Source organism: Lycium barbarum, chromosome 11 (genome assembly GCF_019175385.1).
Source record: "Lycium barbarum isolate Lr01 chromosome 11, ASM1917538v2, whole genome shotgun sequence".
Lineage (NCBI taxonomy): Eukaryota > Viridiplantae > Streptophyta > Magnoliopsida > Solanales > Solanaceae > Lycium > Lycium barbarum.
This window is the reverse complement of record NC_083347.1, coordinates 31,483,914-31,503,362: the sequence shown is the minus strand read 5'-3', so window position 1 is coordinate 31,503,362 and position 19,449 is coordinate 31,483,914. Positions and strand designations below refer to the sequence as shown.

Here is a 19,449-nt window from a genome sequence, read left to right as displayed (position 1 = left end):
CAAGATTCGAGTTGTTAGTTTAATACCTAGTAGCATTATTGCAATATAACTTGGGGATATCCATTCCCTTGTTAGAGAAAGTATGCTCTAATTGAACCTATATTATGTGGAACATTCTGCATATGTACTTGCTCTATGAAAATCATTTTTGGCTTAATAAGGGTGTCTCAGTTTTAAGGATTAGAGAAAAAGTAAAGATCCCTCTACTTTGATGGAGTTGGCTATTTAATTCCGAAGCATATTTTGGGTTGAAACTACTGCTGCATTTCAACCATTTTGCTGCTTTACTTTGAGCCATGAAGTGTTGCCTTTTAGCTGTTTTTCCCCTTTATTTACGGTCATGAACTGTTGTAGTTTTAGCCATTTTGTTGTGCACTTTGGGCCGTGAATCGCTGCACTCTTTTGAACTGAATTTCTGCCGTGATTGGAGCCAAATTTCAGCTTCATTCTGAGCCGAGTTGTTACTGTATTTTGAGGCTGAGAACACTACTTTTTTTAGATTAACTTAGTTGCTGCGAATTTTCAGTAAGTGTTCACTTGTTTTCCTGGGCCTTTTCGTTGTTTCTTTGAGTCTCACAGTGCATGTTCTTACTCGTCTTTTCCCCTGAATATCCTATTTCTCTTGTGAAAGGTAGCCTGCATGTTTTGAGAGATAAGAGTATAGTATGATAACTGAATTTGAGGATTGCTTGTTTGTGTATTTTTTTAGTATTCTATATCAAATTATAGGATGATACATTCAGATATACCTGAAGTATACAGCCTTGTGGTGCCCTCGGGTACACTGGGACCTGTATATTTAAGATATACTGAGGTATACTAGTTCTAGGATGCCTTTCAGATTGTTTTTATGTTCCATATGAATGTGTATATATGGAATATACTAGGTATACATAGTACGTATATGAGTTATTAATCTGTCCTTCTTTTGAACTTACATTATGCATGTTTAGTCTTATTTATTGGTTACATACTAATCCTCCATTTCTTTTCTTTTTATGCATGACCATCGCATACGAGTCCGAGGACTCGCCTTCTTCCGCATCCAGTGTTGGGCCAAAAAGCCCAACGTAATTTCTCTCGAGTCAGCCTCATCAGCCCCATCCGCAACAATATATTAAATTTGTTGGGCCGAAGCCCAACAGCAAACAGATCACCGCAGTTCCATAAAATGGGCTGAGCCCATTTAATTTTATTTGTTCCTTATTTTGTGCATTTAAGTTGTATTGTACAACTAATACTTGGTTTGTTTTCTTAGCTAGAATTAACCTTAGTGGAATTAGTGGGTTAGTTTTAGTATGGTGGGTAGTTAATCCAAAAGAGAAACTAACAATTAGTTCCATAGGTTTCATTCCCCTTTTTATTTCAAATTACTTATAGTATTTATAAATTTTTTTTTAGAATAATTGATTTTCAAAATAGCATGACTACATATTTTGAGCTAAAAGAATCATGATTCACTCTTACTATCTTAGAAGATTCAAAACGTCACTAATACGCAAATAGGAACTCAGGTATATTTTATAAGATTTATCCAACTATGCATATTTTTTAAAGGGTAATAAAAAATTAAAAAAAAAAAAAAAGAAACTCACGCCCCCCTTTGCATCGTATTATAGAATAAATCTATAATTTATTTTCTACATCGACATATTCATATAATTTTATCCCAAGTTTAAATTTGCTAAGTCTTCTCTTAAAAGTTATTACTCTTATACAAATTGTTATATTTTCTATAAATTTTATCTTAAATAGCATTATTACATTTTCCTTAGCAACATTTACAAACCATCTTCTTAAAATTTAATTGCTATATTTGCATTCTTTAGCCTTAATTAATTAACATAAGTCCGGACGATTAACCATTTATAAATGGATCTTAGAGGATGCCTAATACCTTCCCTCTAGATTAGTTGAACCCTTACCTAGATTTTTGGTTTCATAGATTTAAAACAGAGTTAACTTTAGAAAATAACTTTAATGAACTTTAGGTGTCCTAATTCACCATAAATAATTAGGTGGCGACTCCCTTAACTTTAATTAACCCCGGAATTACCGGGATATTGTAAGCTATTTTGACTTCGGTTAAAATAGGGTATAACAACCGCGACCTCCACATGTGCTCACCAGCCCTACAAAACGCCGACAACTGATCCAAAATCTGATCATACGGTCTCCATATAAAAAATTGTAAAAAATATTAATTAGTAAACAATACAAGACAAAAATAGTAAACAAAAATAAGATAATAACCTACCATGTCCATCGTCATACGATCTAGCTTATCCCTGAACGGAAGACGTTTATGGTGCATATCCATATCTCGGATTATGTCTCTCATCCATCTCCTCGCGTAGGGCATGCCCTCAATAATGAAGTCAGGCTGAGGGTGCGTAGCTACGGGCTGAAAAGGCCTTATCCTAGACCACACCCATATCTGAAAAGGTTATTTAAAAAAATATTTTATTAGTCATCGTTTCAAAAAGCTATATTTAGAATAAAAATACATACACTTAAATATATTACCTGGAGGAGCGCGTGAAGTCCGCCGACATCCACACGCTCGCCCACAGGCGCTCGACATAGTTATCAATACAGGTAAGACAGAACAGTAGCTCCCCAACTATAACTTCCCAACTCGCCCAGATCTTCCATATATAGAAAATACCGTAAGCTCACATGGAAACCCGATGTGCTCGGGAACAAGATGCTATCGAACAAGATGAGTAAGTATAGACGGGCATGACGATCAACCTCCACCAGAGGTGTGTCTTCTACAATAGGATGTTAGATGTCTATGAAGCGCAAGTGAGTACAGAGGGCAACCATCGAAACCCAAGTCTGTCCCCAGAAATCATGCTCTTCCCCAACGAAATCAGTGAGCCTAGTCAACTTTTGCCGATACGATCTGAGCTGCTGAGGCTCTTCAATATATAATGCCCGTTCATCTACCTGTAGACCATAGATGACCTCCACATCCTCAAGCGTGATAGTGGCCTCACCAGTATAGAGATGAAATGTGAGGGTCTCCGGTCACCATCGCTCAATTATGGCCGCCACAAGAGCCCTATCATGTTGTACCCGACCAACAGCGACGCGACGGTAAATAAAGTATATCTAATATGCGACGATGTTAGGACCGAGCCCCTAAAAGATCCCATGCATGTTCCATCCTACGGGGACGGAACAACGTATTGGAATCTATCTCCTCACCCCACAATAGATGGGACCTATGAATAGCCTGTAGATAAAGTACTAATGCATCGAAGGGCCCTTGATGAAGAGGGTTGGGATCCATGGAGGTGTCGTATATGTTGTTGACGCCTAATTTTTGACTTCCCATATTTTATTTTAATTACTCAATCCGTGAATGATAGATAAAGTTAAGGGGTCAAAGTAATTTTCATAAAATTGTTTGGGTCAGCATTTCTCTCTTCTAATTGATAAAATAATTTCCATAATATTATGAATCATCTAGGAATTTATCGGTACACTATATGACATTTATGAAATGTTTATGAGATTTAATCAAAAGCAAAACAATTTTGAATAATTGTTTACTTAATTGATAAATTGTCAAAAGGTCAAATTAACATATTAACAAATGATCTATTCTCTTTAAATCTAAGGAGCTTGAGTAATTAAGAGAATTGACCATTTTTCCCCTCAATCTTTAAATTTGTGGGTTTGCATAAATGGTTGAAACTAATAAATTGTTTTTAGTATTTAATTAGGTTAATTAATCAATTAGATGGTCATCATTGCAAATTGGTTTTAATTACTAATTAATTACATCATGGCCACAATTGAACTAACCAATTCATGGTTTAAGACAATTGCGGTCATTTTTGCAAAATTAGCCTTTGAGTGGCTTTAATTGAAATGACCAAATCCATTGGCAAATCAATTGAGGTCATTAGTAAAAATTTAGTTTTAACTAGTTAATTAGGATAAATCGGACCATAAGCGAAATAATTAATTAGATTAAGATTAATTGGGGATATAATTGCAATTGTCTAATGAAGGGGTTATAGGCGCAACAATCATTTAGTTTTAAAACCAATTGAGACCATGTTTGCAAAAACGACCTTTGTTAACACCTAATTTTGACTCGCCGTGCTTGAAATTAACGTTTTGGGGGCCCTGATTCACTAAAGAGCACGAAATAGCTTTTTACTCATTTTTACATTCTTCGACAATTTATTGATGATTATCCTTATTTTAGGAATTTTATCAATTTATTGTCATTTTTAAAGAATCATTATTTTTGCACATGCACAGCGTAATACTACCATTTTGTGCAATTAATAATTGTCTCTTTATTTTATAGCAGTACATTTTTATATCTCATACATTAATATTTATATTTTATAGTTACATTATTATTTATACATATATTAATTAACTATATTTTAGTACAAGTCCGCCAGTGTAGATAAAAATCGGAGCAAATTAATCTTAAATGCGGAGAATGAATTCAATGAAGTCAAGATTTTAAAAGGTGACATTTGAAGTGATGGGCTGGGTTCTTCATCCATTGGTTGATACATTTTTACACATTGATTAAAAGGGTGAAAACCCCATGAATAATAACCTAGGGATTAAAAGTAGCATTAAGGGGACAAAGGGGTGTGACACTTCATTTTTTGAATAATAATAAGGGTCATTTTATCAATAAAAGAAGAAGAGGAGTTCATATTTTTCTACATACCCTAATTTTCAGATTCCCCCCCCCCCCCCCTCCTCTATTCCTAATAAACCCTAAACATTTTCCCTCCTCTCATTTTTTTTCACACACAGTCGGCGCCGCCTCCACGACGGAGCTCGGAGCTCCGGCGACGCTCCAAACCACCTCCACCACTAGCCGCGAACCCCCATTGCCCCACAACTTCATCTTCCTCTCTCCCCATTAACGCCGAACACCACCGCCCTTTGCTTCTCTCGCCACTGCCAGCCCACTGCCGATGAACTTCCACCAGAGCTCCGACAAGCTCCACGGTAATGAAACCGCACAACCACCACAACACCTCACCTTATCTCCTTCTCTCCCAAACTCTACTCCACCTCCACAACACCACAACCAGCAACCAAATGACACCACCACCAGTCCACTTCTTCTTCCTCACACCACGAACCAAACAACCCCTTCCCTATTCCGAGCTCCACTACCACTCCACCTCTTCTCCTATTGTGTACTGTTGTTTACACTAAAAATGCACTAGCAACCAACATTGTTATTCGTTGTTACCTTTTGCTACTGTTGGGACAGATCTGTGTAATTTTAATTTTTCAGTGGCTATTTTCCCGTCACACTTTATTGTTGCTTCATTCTTTTTTTGCCACTGGTTGTTGACATTTTCGGACCACTTTGGACATTCTTTTGTTAAATTTGTGTTGATTGTTTCTGCTGATAATGAAATTTTATCTGGATATCTTTGGTACTTTGCTGGTTTGGAATATCATGATTTTAACAGATACTACAACGTATGGCCGATGAAGAAATTTCCGTCGATTTCCAAGGCCTCCCATGTACAAAAGACGGGTTTTTATTTTAAGTTTATTCATTATTTCTTTATTTCATTCGATAGTTATTTATTCTCTTACTAACACTTTTACTAAGTGTTTATACAGGTACCCGGAGACACATCCCGAAGACAACACTCGGAAGGAACCCGAAGATTTCATCGAATCCTTGTTTGTATTTACTTTCACGCGCATTATTTAAAATTGTACAAAACATAAACTCGTAGTATAGTGGAAACTTTATTTTTGAAAAACAGGTTGATATATTTATTTACTTGTCGCCTTGTTTGTTTAACTTAAAATTTGTCATTCGCTCTAGGCAAGACTTAGGTCGTCAATACTTTCATAAATAGATTAAATTGACTTGGTATAAATTCTTCGTTAATTAAATTCACACTTTTGACGTTAGACAAAAATACTAGTCCATCCTTTATTTTATATTCTTTATACGCTTTTAATACAACTTACATTTTATATTGTTTTGTGTACACTAATACATATTTTAGTTAAGTTAAATCCACATTTTGATGCTAGGTAAATATTAAGTCGTCCATTTACAAATATTTTATTCTTTAGAGGCATTACGCATTTTCACTCATTTTTTATCCACAATTTCTTATACTTATTTTTTACCAATAATTTTTACAATTTTTTTGTTCCTTATTCTTTTAATAGGATATTCATTAAACAAACACTCTTTTTAACTAAACGGTAGAAACAAGTCAAATAAACTTCACTTTTCTGAATAATTTCGTTATATAAAATCTTTACACTAATGAATATTCGTAAATTATTTTTACACTCTTTATGCACTAATATACCTAGTTATACAATTCTTTATACATTTTAGGTTTGATATACACTCTTTTACACTTGAAATATGTTCTTTATATGTTTAATATACATACATTCTTTTAATATACAGAGACACACATTCTTTATATCCTTGATATATTTATTTTACATAGTCTTACATTTTTTTTTATATATTCTTTATATAGTTATACATTCTTTACACTAACATATATATATATATATATATATATATATATATATATATATATATATATATATATATATACATTCTTTATACTTACGAGGTACATTCTCTTTATACTCTTCTAAATATTCTTTTTTACTATATATTCTTTATGAATACTTGATACTTGATATAAATACATTTTTATACACTGTATATACTTAGTATATTATCACCTAGTGTAGCTTTTCATGAAGTCATAACATTTTGAAAACAGGTAATAATAATGATAAATAGATAGATAATCCCCCTCTAGTGTTCAGTTAAACTAAGTCTAAGGACTGTCTTCGGGCAGGCTCTGAGGGATGCTTAATACCTCTCCCTCGGGGTAAATAAAACCCTTATCTAGAATCTAATATGTTTCGTGGACTAAAAATGGAGTAGACACACAAATACATGTATATAGGTTTCCTAATTTCCCTTAAAAATTAGGTGGCGACTCTAACCCTTTTTTAAACCAGTTAGAAGAACCGGGAAGTTGCAAACTATCTTGGATCCGTTCAAAATAGGGCGTAACAATCTTAATAATTGTATCCTAAATTAATTGCGTCTTAATTTAATTATAACCAAGTGCTACGGTTAATAATTGGTTGTTTTAAATGTTTACCTATTTTAATTATCCGTCCTACCCTATATGCCCATATGCATCAAATATACATAGATATATTTACGTAGTATACATATAGGAGCCCCCCCCCCCCCCCCCCCCCCCTCCCTTTCTCTTTCTTTAAAACTGGACCGAGGCCCAGTCCAAGTCGGACTGACCCGGCCCACTGAAACAACAAAAGGGAGCAAACCCCATATACCCCTTCATTTTCACAAAACACACGCCAAACACCTCCTTTCCCTGATCCCCCTCTCACCCTTTCCTCTTCAGTGAAACCCTAGGGAGCGCTGCTTCACTTTCTTCTCTCTCTTCGCCTAAAAATAGTAAAAACACAGAGGGGTTCAAACGCTGTGAAGTTGTGTGTCTTCGTTTGTGGAAAAACTTTAACGTTCCCACTCGTTTTTATCCAAACAACGCCTACAAGGTAAATCACACTCTTATTTTTCACTTTTCTGGGTCAAAACGTACAGATTATGATGTTTTCATTGTTGTTTTTGAATTTTCAAAGCTTAATTCCTATTGGTTCTTGAAGTAGTGTCACGGATCGATCTAGAACTAGATAAATCTGACCGTATATGTTTTGTTTTCTTCAATCCTAATCGTTGAATCTATAGACAAATGTTTTTTACACCTAGAAATCAGGTTGTCCCGCATTGGTGCCTCAAAGGTTGGGATAACTTGGGGGTTCTATTTATAAATAGAACCCCAACCCTTACTATTTCACAATTTTTCAGAACCCTAAAAGCGTGAGATTTGAATTTAAAAATTCGAAACTTGAGCTTCCCGGTAAAATTTTAGGCTTTAACTTTAAGGTTGAAGTCTTCCTAGTTCTAAAATTTATTTTCTTTGTGTTTTGTGTGGCTGAGTGTGGGATTTGGAAGCACAAAGGGTCTCCAAATCCATTCTTGTACACGGCTGCGCATAAAAAAGGTAACCCTTTAATCTTGTTATTTTTAGTAGTTTTGTTATGTGATAATGCGTTGTTTTTTTCGTTACATAGTTTGTTTTGGTTTGATTAGTGGTAATTTGTTGCCTTAGTAGTGCTTAAATTTCATCAATAATTTGAGATAGATATCATTCTCTTGTCCTCGCTAATTATGAGCTTAGCCTGAATAGTAGTGGTTTGTATGAACTAAGTGTGTGTGCCTGGATAATGTTCCTGATATTGCTCCATCGGTGAAGAGGTATAAACTGAGGTGTGCTTTATTAGATGCTAAGGCCCTTGCTTAGTTGTCCATCCTTTAAACATAATGAAATATAGTTATATGATTGACATTAGTGACTTTAGTAACCTTCTAGATTAATGCTAATCCTGTTAACAAGTATGAGATTACTAGAAAATTGCAATGATCCAAGTTGAATAGTTTAAGGTCTTAATGAGGATTGAACAAGTTCACTTTGGAAGTATACTTGAATACAGAGGTTTAGTTCTAGTTATTTAGAGGACACAAAGGTCATTACATGACTATTTGAGCATTAACTTGTATTGCAGGACTTGTTGAAGAGACTGATTAGCTTTAGGTGCCTATATGACATGTTTATTAGATCACTATTTGACTATTTTTCCTCTTAATGTAGTGATACTTTTTTGTAAAGTCCAATGGCTTAAACAAACTTCCGGATGTTGTTATATGACCCTTGTCTTGGACTTTGAGTGTGTCTGTAGCTCTTACATGTCTAGCTTGTGCTCCTTTTCTTCCTAAGCTGTGATACTATGATACTTTAAACATGTATCCCTAAATTGGAAGCATCTTAACTCTACACATGATAATCTATGTATGAAATGCTCTGTCTATTCTTAATATATGTTGATACTAAGTTATTGTCTAATGTGAAGTCTTGGCACTTTCTGTAATTTGCCTTTGTACTTACTAATTTGGTGGGATCATGATGTGTAATAGCTCATTGTTTTGATGACAAGCATGACTAAGGTGGGGTTAATAAGTGAGAATTGATTAAGCTAAGAAAAGCATGCTATATTTAGTGTATGCAGGAATTCCATGTCCAATTCAAAGATCTGCCGAACTTTATTTAAAAACTGAAGATAAACCAATCTGAAAATGGAATATTGAGATTACTGATGTCTTGTTAGGAGGCTATAAAAGCTTAAGACCTCAATTTGACCATGACCTTTAGGTTGAACTTGACTAGAGAAGTTAGTTGGCCTTGTTATTGAAACTTAGGTTGGTTGATTGATAGGAAAATGGAACCAGGGAGTGTGTATTAATGAGTTTTAAGTCACATGAGTTGAGAAAGTCTTTTAAAGGCACCTTGGAGTAGGGATTGGGAAGAACCAAGATCAAACTTGGTTCATAGTACCTTTCCCTCAAATAAAGGGTGCCATGGAATGCCTCGAGGGTCTGTGGGGCATATGCTCACTATGCATGCCTTCCTGATTCCCATTCTTATAAATAAACCAAGGAAAAAGAGGGTAAGTTTGAAACTATTTTGTGTAAGTTGTGTTTGATAAAGCTTAATAGATGAATTGTGTGTAAATGGATTGATTTTGGACTAGAAGAAAGGGATATAATCAAGAATGGAGTTTGGATGCTAAATTGATTCAGGGAGAGAATAAAAGACCAAGAGATCATGGAGACTCCTTAAAATCCCTCATGCTGGTTGTCTTCCTTTTTTGAGATAATGATAGTACTTAAGTACATAATTGTTTTGCTTATTTCCTTCATATTTCATTGCAATCACAGCATGCTTGAAGTTCTGAATCATCATCTGTACATCTTTTCCATTCATTTTGTCACGCCCCGAACCATGGTCTGGGCGTAACACGACACTCGGGCCTTGCTTGCATGTGTCCGAGCGAACCTCATGGCTTGCTTGTCAACATGGGCATCAAAACAATATACTCTATATGATGCAATTTCAATGAATCATGAAAATGTAATTTGCGGAATAAAGTCTTGAAATTATCTCATAGCGTGAAAAATCATGAAAACGTAATAGTCTGCAAGCATGAAAACATAACTGACTCTGTGAACTAACATATGTCTATGAAACCTCTAAAACATGTCTGAATACTAACTACCAGGACATGGCCCTGGACTACCATAACTGAATACTAATGCAAACTTCATGTTGAATCCCGAGAGGAGTAGGGCTCACCAATAAGCTGATAACTGAGGTGATCCTGCTGCGCAGGTGTATGCTCCTGAAAACCCGTATTTGCACCGTGAAGCGCATGCCCCGGGGAAAATGGACGTTAGTACATGGTGAATAGTACTAGTATGTAAAACCTGCTGAAACGAAGAACATGGTACAACATAGGTATAGGACATGAACTGAAACTGAATGTAACTTGAACATGAGCATAAAACGTGAGTAAAGTCTGAAAACAGTAAATCAATGGAAATACATGTATATAAAACTGCCTGTAACGTGGGGAATACTATAGTATAACCGACAACATGATCTGGTACTTGCGTCCTACCAGCAGAACACTCACACCTTGCCAGGGATATGAGATTTAAGTAATAATAAGCATGTAAGGATCCAAACTGCATAATGAAGGTGTTGCCTCCTTGCTGACAACCCTTATCCTACGGTGGCTACGTAGTTTCAGGCTATCTGAGCCTTCTCGGTTAACTATAGTTGGCTAAGAAGCCTATGATTTTCGTGAAATAACTTGTAAATAACTTGTAACATGGTTTCGTGAAATATCTTGTAATATGGTTTCATGAGATAACTTGTCATAATCTTGTAAACATGTTCTTGATTCATGGGTAATAACAACAGTTCATAATTGTATATATAATTGACTTGAAAACATGCTTGTAACTTGCTAGATAAAATCATAAAGTTTCATATAAACATAATGAGAACACATGAGGAAGAATTCATGATTCATGGATTAAGCTAGGGTTCCTAATAACCGTAATGGAAGATTAGGAATACAATAACGAATATAGATACAAAATTCATGTACATAAATACATAAACACGGGCTGCCAATATGTTGGTTTTAATGCTCTAGGATTTGAACTTCATGGATATCAAGAAACGGAGCATGAGGAAGAACGTAGAGACTCCCACATGTGGATGGAAGTTCAACATGCCTTAATTGCTCCAAAACTTGAATTAAAGACTTGAATTTTGGAGAAGATTTCCTAAATCTTGATTCTTGAACCTTGAGATGGGTTTTCTTGAAAACCCTAGATTAGGAAGAATGATTTCTTGCTTAGATTATTAGAGTATATGTTACAATTGAGTTGGAATAATTAGAGTAGGCTTACCTTGGTGTTCTTGATGATGGAGGAAGGTAGGAGGCCGTTCTATGGCTTGAAGGAATGAAAAATAATGATTTGAACTGATATGGACGAATATATACTGTTCTGGAAAATTAAATTTTACACTCAATTAAATATTGGCCGTATTTTGAAATACGGTCCGTATTCCATATGGACTGCACTGCGTCTCTTCAGTAAAATGGTCATAACTATTTGCACAGATATCCGTTTGACCCTCATAATATACCGTTGGAAAGGTATTTCAAAGCTGTACAACTTTCATCAAGGAAGTTTTCCCAAATTCCAAATACATTTTGAAATACGGGCCGTATTTTGAAATACGGTTCGTATTTAACGATGTAACCTCTAAGTGTCAAATTCCAGAATGCTCAGAAATATTTGGTACCAGTTTACGACTTGAAATACGGGTCGTATACTGAAATACGATCACTGTTCATGAGCGTAAACCACCATCTTACAACTGAAGAGGAAATTTCAAATTCCCACATTCTTTATCTGGTTTTCTAAGTCTAGGATCATGGTCCAAGCTTAGGTTAAAGGTACGGGGTGTTATACATTTAATCTTGATTGAGACCTCAAAGGTTATCTCTGTGACATTCCTCAAAAACCGAAGTCTGATTGCATTCTATTACTGTCAAACTGCCTCTATCTATTCATGTTATAAGCCCCCATGATCTTGGGTATTGTTGCTAAATGCCTGCTTTGGTTCAAATATGACATTGTTTCTGTGTTGAGTCCATTAGACGGTTCCTAAGCTTGACAAGTACGAATTTTTGTGATTAATCAATATGTGAAAGCCCCTCCCCATAGTCTCCCCTCTTTTTCCCTGCCATAAAGTTTGTTTACCTTGTATATATGTGCCCATTTCCACTTCTGCTAGGAGGGAGTAATTTGTCAAGTTTGAAGGTCTGCATGAACCCCTACATTGTCTGAATATGCTTGAAAAATTGACACCTGATCCTATAAAATTAGTTAGCATTGCATGAAAAGGGGATAAAGATTAAGTAAAGAGTAGATCTTAACCTTGAAGCCATAGGAACTGAATTATCTAGACCATAAGAATCATTCAGGATCTTTGCATTCATGGTATAACTGATCACTTACCCTATGCTATATCATTCAAATTAAATCATAATCAAATCTGTGTATGCATTGTGTCTTTCTCCCAAATTTCGCTAAGGCATGATGATTGCTGTTATGATTCTGATTATTTAAACCTGCCTATGTCTTGTCCAGCCTGTGATGCTTGTTTGAACCAAAGACCCTACATTTTGTATTGGAATTAACTTAAATTTCAAGCATGTTAGCCTACTAGTTAACAGAATTACATTAAGTATTAGTATATCCCTATATTTGTCATAATAAGTTGCTAAATCTGAACCTAGTGACTGAACTTGTGTGTTAGGAATGACTCTAACTTGGTTTTGGGAATAACACATTTGATCTACTAATGGTAAGTATGGGAATAGAACTTTCTTAAAAGTTAGACATACATAGGATATACATTAAGTTACCAAGAAAAAAGGAGGGTATATATTAGATATACATTAGATATACACTAGATATACACTGAATATATACTTGGATTGGGTTTTGTTTGGAAAGAGAATGGGCCTAGCCCAATAAGGATAGTGTGCCTTCTCTGTTAGAGCCCAGAAATAAAGAAGGCTTGAATATATTTTGCTTTTGTTATTAGGGCTCAATATTGTACATTTGTATGTATATCGTTCTGTCTGTAACCTGTGCATGTATATATGCATATATATCTTGTATAAGTATAATTAATTATGTGAAAAGTTCAGTAAATATAAACTAACCAGGTCCCCCTTTTTCTCCTCCTCACTTCACGGCCATTTGGGCCAAAACCAGCCTACCAGTTGGGCCAAAGGCCCTGTTACAATTCGAGTCCGAAGAAGAATAAGAAAGGGAAGCAAGTATTGTACGCGTAGAAGGCCCAGCCATGGGTGAAAATGACCAACTAGGTGCTTGGTACGCCCCTAGCCTTCCCTTCTCTTTATTTATTTATTTATTTACACTGTCTCTCATGGGTAAATTAGTTGTATTCTGTATTTGTAAAAGTTATAAAACTCATATATATTATTGGAATTCTTTACGGTTTGAACTAGTCGTCTTAGGACAACGGTGCTTATGCCGTTTAGTTCGACTTTAGGTCCCCAAAAAATGATTTTTTAAACCCGAGCTTAATATGAATAATTTTTCAAGTAAAAATGGTCAACAAATGAACTTGTTTCGGTACAAGCTAAAAATGAGGATTACACTATTATGGACATGGCTATATTTTTCTCGAGTAAAAAATCAAACCGAATTTTGAAATCAAAGAATGCATCTTCTTTTGTGAGTTAAACTCAGTTTTATTTTCTGAATCTAAACAAGCAATAAATTAAAGGATTTGGGCCAAGCCTAGTAGTGAGAAAGCAAGAACTTTGGGGCTGAGGCCTAGCTGAAAAAACCAACACATCTTCTTGGACTACACTTAATTAATTTTCAGAAATGAGAAATACTTATGAAAATTTAGGCCGAGCCCGCACGGAAAATGCAACCTCTTTTATTACAAGTATTGGGCCTTAAGCTTAAATTCAAGGACAAAGAAAAAATCAGTTTTATGTATATTCATAATAAAAGCTAAACCTTTTATATATATGTACAAGTTAAAACCCATGTAGATCATTCGTAAATATAAAAGTTTTAGATAGGATGTTCTAAAACGTATTAAACGGATTGACTCGAGCCACGTATGAGTCAAGCACGAACGAAACGTATTTATATTCCACACTTAAATATAAACAACTCTTCATATCTTTTACAAAAGCAATACTATCCTTATATATAAAAGGAAACTATTTATATCGGGATATTATAAAAGTTTTAGATAGGATTTTCTAAAACGTATTAAACGGATTGACCCGAGCCACGTATGAGTCAAGAACGAACGAAACGTATTTATATTCTGCACTTAAATATAAACAACTTTTCATATCTTTTACAATCAATACTATCCTTATATATAAAAGGAAATTATTTATATCCGGATATTATAAATTCGAACCTAAATACCCTATATAAAGAGGATATATTCAATTCATTTCCAAAAAATGATATGCAAATGACAGACTTTATAAACGCGGGAATAAACACTAAATAAATAGTTAATGCAAATACTCATTGTAACGACCCGTTTGGTCGTTTAGCACCTGTGAACTCGTTTTCGCTAAAATGCCCTTTTCGTAGTTTTAAAAGATATTCTTGACTTGCGGGAATATGTGGTACGGTTATATAACTGACGGGTAAATTTTATAATTTATCTATTTACTATGTGTGAATAGTTTATTCATAGGAATTTTATTTGCACTTATATAAGATACAAGTTGGTAAATAAAATATTTGACGGTATGATTATATTTTATACAAGTGGTTAGGTGAGTAGGTAAATTGTAGAAATTATTGGGCTGACTTATAGGGCTTAACCCACCTCTTACGACCCATATATATTAGAAGTCTAGGATTTAAAAATAATTCATTTACTTTGGGCATGACAAATAAAGAAAAATAGAAACAGTTTGGCACAACTGGGGAAGAAAAACCACTGACGGACTTCTCTTCGTGCACTAACAGTTGCACAGGCATCAGGTAGGTTCCATTTTCATATTGTTCTAATATTTACTTTATGCCCGATCATTAGGCCATAATTGTGCCTATGATGAGATGATGAGGGCAATGATTTGGGGGCTAATGATTGTAGCTATGATGGGTAGACTTAATAATTAAGTAATGACTGTGGGTATTGATGAAGTACTGATAGTGGTTAATTATGGGAATATGTAGCTTTAATGGTAAAATGTTGACTGAAGCAAAAGGTTTTGCATGGTTCGGTTTCGGATGTCACTGCTTTCACCTTTAAATTAATTTCTGATTTTCTCTGTTGTTCATCATGTGCACGTAAATTTTTTTTTTCTCTCTTTCATATTGGTTAGGTGTAAATGAATTCAAAAGGTTTTGGTAATGTACTGGATTCATACGTAAATAGTGGTTCTAAGCTCTTGGTTTTGAAATTCTCCTAAATCCATCACGGTAAAGTTTCAATTTTAGTATGTTGGGTCTATATGATTGAATAATAAGAGTATTAGGATATATGAATACCTTCAAATTCATGGTATTTGAATTGTGGAAAGTTAGGTTTTTGCCCGAAGTGAATATTTTTGGAGTAATTAAAGGTTTCGAGTCATAGTCCTAAGAAGTGAGAATTAACGATTTGAGAGCCCATTTATGGATAGAATTGACTAATTTTATGAATATAGGACCCTTAGGTTATGGGCAAAATGATTTTTAAATAAAATTCCAATTTTGCCCTTCTGGACTCGAGGTCACTTTTCAGGGTGCTTTTTGGATTTCGAATATAAGTATAGTAATATGGGTGTCCATAGATTCGTATTCTAATGTAAAATGCGTATTTGATAGATTTCGATCACTCAGAGGCTCTACGCAAAGGAAAGGCATTGGTTTGATCGTTTGTGGCACCCGCTCGGCATTGAGGTAGGTTACCGTCTACTTTAGTTAGACTCTGATTAGAGAATCGTATGTAGTTGTAGAAAGTGATGGGGATAGCATGATAGGCCTTCGGGCATGAAGTGGAGGTGAATTCCAATTAGGTTTGTTTTGTCAGCTGTTATGTGGGCTTGTCGCCAAATGTGTTATTTCTGTGATTATCACTTGTTTGTATCTCCGTCACATACTAGTTCACTCATCACCTGAAAAGGAATGGTAATATTGATAATTAGACAGTGGACAATAATATGACTTGTACTTGTTGATTTATGTTGGTGATATTGTTAAGACTGATATCATGCATGACATACTTTCCATATTATTGTTGCGATGATTGGTGAGGTGAGTGAATGAGAGACTCCGAGGTCTTTGCCGGAGATGGAGAGTGACAGAGAGACTTCGAGGTCATTGCCGGAGATTGAGAGTGATTAATAGCCTCCGAGGTTTCTGCCGGAGAGCACGAGTGGTACATGGACTTCGCGGGTCCCCCATGGGTCATGGCTTTGAGGCACTGCCCTTAGCATGTGTGTACGAGAGTGGAGCGAGAGAGGTGACTATTGCATTGCATTGCATTCATCCACTCATATATTTGACTGATCATTGGAGAATTATATCTGTCTTGGTTGATTTCATGATTCCTTTATAACTTTACTTAAATATGATACATGACCATACCTGTTTGCTCTATGTGCTACTTGTTGTTTCAACTTCTTCATGCGTTATCTAATCATCGTCGGCCTATGATGCTTACCGGTACAAGTGTTGTACTGATACTACTCTTGCTGCACTTTTGTTGAGTGCAGAGTACGATTCAGGTTCCAGTTCTACACCTCGTGGCTGATACGCGGGGGTGGCATCTTTCAGTCATTCAGGGTGAGCTACTTGGTCATCCGTGGCCCCTGAAGGACCTCCTCTATTTATTTCTGTTTTTGTATTCGACAGACAATATGTAGCCTTCGGGTATTTTCAGACTTATATTCCGTACTATGTTAGTGCTCTTGTACCCTTTGATCAGATTTTGGGGTTGTCGTGACATTTCTAGTTTTGATAAGTATTTAATACGTGATAACTTATTTTTATTTAATTTTCCGCTTATTTAACTTGTTATTAGTAATGTGGTTCGCCTACTCGGAGGGATAGTGTAGGTGCCACCACGACTCGCTAATTGGGTCGTGACACTCATACATTGGAATTCGAAGGTCAACCGCATAGTACGAATCCTTAATACTACGGTGCCTAACACCTTCCCTGTGGGATCACCAGAACCCTTACCTAGAACTTTGGATTACAAAGGATTTTTCATGGCGTATGAATAAACCCTTCAAAACTGATTTTCCTAATTTCCTAAAAATTAGGTGGCGACTCTTTTAAAACAAAGTTCGAAAGAGCACCAACAAGCTCGAAATAGCTTTCCGAGTGCTAACTCCGCCCACGAAATGTGAACCGTAAGATCCATATTAATAATTTTTAATTAATCATTAACATGTAATATTAATTATGTAATCATTTATCGAAAAATTATACTAACTAACTAATCCTTTAACGGGAAATTATATTAACTATGTAAATTTTCGAATTTTAAAGTTAGATAACTAATTAGCACATAAAATTAGATAACTATTTAGCAAATAAAATTAGATTAACACATACAATTAGATGGGAAAATGCATAAATACCCCCCCCCCCCCCCCCCCCCCCCCGGCCTTATTTTTTCAATATTTTTGTTGCCTTTTAGGCTAACATGGCACCAAAAAAAATTATAATTTAAAAATGGCGAGTGAGGACAGTAAAAATGGTTTTTATATTTTAATAAAAATTACTTTTTAAAACTTTATTTATATCCTCTCACACACTCTCACCCTCCCTTTCTTCCACATTTCAATTGTTAAAGCTACTAATTGAAATTTTTCAAACCCTAATTCTTTATGCCCAATTGTTAAAGCTTCAATCTTTATTGATTTTGGAGAAGATTTAACTTAGTTGGAGACCAACCCAAATGCTAAATGTGAGTCCTTTATCACCACCATTATCACCACCACCACCACCGCCGTCAGCACCACTGCCATCCACCACCACCTCCAAAATCTGTGCATTTTACTCCGAAAACGACAACCTTGGAGAGTAAACACTCTAACCACGATAAAAACAACAATAAAAAGCACGATGAATCTCATGGGAAATCGAAAAAGAAGGCAAATTGGGGGAAGAAACTAGGATTTATGTTTGTTGGTGTTGCTGGGTCTTGCAGGTGTGTGTGTTAGGATTCTTGTTGATCAAGAGAAGACAATTAACTTTGAGTATTTGGTTTTGTTTCTTTGCTATATCCGTACAATCTCGAATTATTTTTTTTTTTGGTGTGTGTGTGGGGGGGGGGCTGAAATGAAGAAGAAGAAGAAGAAGAAGAAGAAGGGGGATTTATGATGAAATTGAATGTGTGTGTTAATGGAGGAAGAAAATTGGTTGAATGTTTCTTGAAAATAAGTTCTTTATGATTGATGATTAAATTGAATATGTGTGTTAATGGAGGAAGAAAATGGGTTGAATGTGTGTGTGTTAATGGAGGAAGAAAATGGGTTGAATGTGTGTGTGTTAATGGAGGAAGAAAATGGGTTGAATGTGTGTGTGTTAATAGAGGAAGAAAATTGGTTGGTTAATTTCTTGAAAAAATATTTATGATTGATGAAAGAAATTGAATGTGTGTGTGTTGATGGAGGAAGAAAATGGGTTGAATGTGTGTGTGTGTGTGTTAATGGAAGAAGAAAATAGGTTGAATGTGTGTGTTAATGGAGGAAGAATATGGGTTGATTGATTTCTTGAAATGAAGAAGAAGAAGAAGACGAAGAAGAAGAAGAAGAAGAAGAAGAAAAAATTAGTGGAGGGTTTAATGATTAATTAGAGGTTAATTAGTGTAAATATAATTAATAAAAGAAAAATCAAATGAAAAAAAGAAAGGAAAAGTAGCACCAATGTGGCAGTGACGTGGCACTGACGTGGCGCCGAAGTGGCAGAGAGTGTGCAACACTCTCCACTGTGCAACTGGGCATTAAAAATTTTTGGTGCCACGTTAGCCTAAAAGGACACAAAGAGCGAGGGCTTGACCCGTTGAGGAGGACATCTTCTTCTGCATCTCTCTTCTTAGATCGCCCATGATGGGACCCTTTGTCTACGTCGTCGAAGATACTGAAAAAATAAGGCCAGGGGGTAATAGGCCGTCCGCAAAGGTTAGGTGCGTTATAATTAATCCAAGTATACGTTGGGGGTATTTATGTATTTTCCCAAATTAGATAACTAATTAGCACATTAATAATCAACATGGATTAAACAATTTTATAAATAAATAAATTAACAAATAAAGATATTATTAGGAGATTAGTATATTTTCCTATAATCAAACAATTAACAAATCATTAACAAAAAATTAAAGATTAACATATCATTATCAAATAATTAACAATTCT

At 35.3% G+C, this 19,449-nt stretch overlaps 1 long non-coding RNA gene across 3 annotated transcripts; it reads left to right on the top strand.

The window, feature by feature from the left end:
* Positions 1–7,599: 7,599 nt before the first annotated feature.
* On the top strand, positions 7,600–17,086 carry LOC132617263 (uncharacterized). Of its 3 annotated transcripts, none has more exons than XR_009573701.1 (4): positions 7,600–8,099; positions 13,298–13,417; positions 15,905–15,979; positions 16,795–17,086. It is a non-coding gene; the product is annotated as an uncharacterized LOC132617263 (long non-coding RNA). The 3 variants fall into 3 exon arrangements; XR_009573700.1 differs by having other exon boundaries at positions 13,249–13,417; XR_009573699.1 differs by lacking the exon at positions 7,600–8,099 and having other exon boundaries at positions 8,106–13,417.
* Positions 17,087–19,449: the final 2,363 nt, after the last annotated feature.